Raw genomic sequence first — 2,191 nt, forward strand, 5'->3', positions numbered from 1 at the left:
TCCCTATTTGTTGCTCCCCTCCCCCCTCTTCCTCCCCCAGTTATTATATCCCAGTTCTCTGATTCTGTGATTTTGATTTCTCAATTTGTGTTTTTTCAGATCTGAGATAGAAAAGAAGAGAAATAATCTTGTGGAATTTCATATCTGAGAAAAGAAGAGAAAGATTCTTGTGGAAGAGCAGCTTGACAAAAAAGAAAGGGGTGAATCATCTCTTTCTCCCATTCATGTTTGCTTCTGCATTTTCATTTTTATGTTATATATGGTTTGCTCAAACCCTATTTATATTCAACTTCTTCGAACCATCTATTTTTCTTGCACTAGAATATTGCAAAGGGAAAATTTATTTACAAAGCTTGTCATTTTGATCTTGTGTAGGCGGCACAACTGTACACCACCATGAACAGGTTGTTTCATCGCTACAACTCATATAGCAAGCTATGCCAGTATGGCAATATCTGATAGTACGGCTGCTCACGTTTCCAGGGGCAACACTCACATTTCCCCTCCAAAATTCAACATTTTCATATTTTGAGGAGCTTCAGTACGTTTGCTCACCGATGAACTAGAAGTTGTTTTGTGTACTGCATGATTGAGGAAGTGCTATTGCAGATCAAAGGTGAGCCTATTCTATTTTCTTTCTTCAAGCTCAGGTGAAGGTTTATCTCCTCTTCACTAATGTTAAATCTTTATCACCGCATTGATTAGTTGGTAGAAGCATCTGCTGGGAATCAAGTGTTACATGGCTGTGGGTGACAAGGTATGCTAAGGCCATCTGCTTTATTGTGACTTAAGAGACTACAATACTCTAGGGTATCCTAAGGTTTTATTTCAATTATACGATGAGCATGGGTCCCATAACATACTCAAATAGTTAGAAATCTGAAGCACCTCGTAATTTGTTCGCTAGCAGTATGAATCAGAGCTGGGTACTTTTAGCTGTTGTGGGATGAGAATATACATATAATTGTTGGTGCTTTTGTGTTCATTTATACTAAGAAGACTAGGCCCGTCAGGGTATGATTTACCTGGGTTTTTTGGATTTTTTACTGCCTCTAATGATTTACGCGTGTTACCAGGGACGCACGAGAACTACTTACGTGTGAACGTAACGATCTTCTCTGTTCTCTCTAGAGCGTTCATGACCTCCACCTCTTTGACCGCCCACCGCTTTGACCGGGCTATCTCTGTCTCTCCCAAAAATTCTGGTTCAATCCCGTGTCGTGGCTCTACCGATCTATGTGCGTATAAAAAGCCCCCCGTGGCGTGGGTCTCTCCAGTCACGGCTGTGCCCAAACCGCTCCTCACCAATAGACCCATCTCTCCTGATACTGCCCTCCAGCCTCCACCCGAGATACCACGGCGCGCTACGTCGCCGCTCCGGCTGGCCGGCCGAGAGGTGCGTGCAGGCAACAACATGAATCAGGAGAGCTGCATACCATCGCCTCCTCATGGATCTTCCTCGGTTCCGGCTCCCTGGCCTGAAGGCACAGACAAACAGCGGTGGCCTTTGTGTGGTCCAAGGGGGCAAACCTGCAGCTGGTGGCGAATAGCTCGCTGCCCTGCTGCTCTCCATCCTAATCGGCTCCCCTCATCCTTCCCCAGGTTCGCTCCGGCTGCCGGTCCCCTTCATCTACCCCATGGCCGATGTTAAAGAAATAAACACATGATGTGCTGAATAGCTGACATACAGAGGAAATGCTACAGCTTGATGATTGTTGCAGAACTACATCATTTTTAGGTATTTAGTGTTCCTTTTGTGATAGTTTTCTCTCCTATAAAAGTAAAATGAATCATTTTTAATTCTTTGAACAAGGTTGCCAAAAGTAGGGCGCTCAGCCGTTGAGGCATTATCACATTTTTAAGAAGCTTCGCAAAATCTGCTCTTATACTAAAGAAATCTAATGTAGGTTTGTTGGCCTTATTGGGTACTGATATGCTGAACACATGATATTAAATATACAGTGAAGTGGGTATGTTTATACTATCTACACAGGATTGCCATTTTCTTGAACTGTTGTTGGGATTATCATGGATTGGGATGCATTATGATAATAAGATATTAGGTATTGATATATGATCTGTATGTCACACTTGACTTCATCATCCTTTGTTTTCAGATCTATTCTTTAGGCATACACTAATGTGGTAGCTTGGGTCATATTCTGTAGCTAATTTAGTCACCACAATACTC

General features: G+C 42.8%; 3 long non-coding RNA genes across 3 annotated transcripts in view; 1 reads left to right on the plus strand and 2 right to left on the minus strand.

Annotated features, from left to right (window-relative positions):
* LOC119318528 overlaps positions 1–2,191 on the minus strand; it is a 21,574-nt gene that overhangs the window by 6,354 nt on the left and 13,029 nt on the right. The gene's annotated exons all lie outside the window — the stretch shown is intronic.
* The window catches only part of LOC119318529, a 7,237-nt gene that overhangs the window by 2,146 nt on the left and 2,900 nt on the right, over positions 1–2,191 (minus strand). The window lies entirely within an intron of this gene.
* LOC119318527 overlaps positions 1–2,191 on the plus strand; it is a 3,128-nt gene that overhangs the window by 250 nt on the left and 687 nt on the right. The window contains exons 2-5 of the long non-coding RNA XR_005154152.1: positions 100–200; positions 376–404; positions 484–616; positions 706–757. This is a non-coding gene — a long non-coding RNA (uncharacterized LOC119318527). The remainder of the gene's footprint in view (positions 1–99; positions 201–375; positions 405–483; positions 617–705; positions 758–2,191) is intronic.

The sequence above is a fragment of the Triticum dicoccoides genome, chromosome 6A, assembly GCF_002162155.2.
Source record: "Triticum dicoccoides isolate Atlit2015 ecotype Zavitan chromosome 6A, WEW_v2.0, whole genome shotgun sequence".
In the NCBI taxonomy this organism is placed as follows: Eukaryota; Viridiplantae; Streptophyta; class Magnoliopsida; order Poales; family Poaceae; genus Triticum; species Triticum dicoccoides.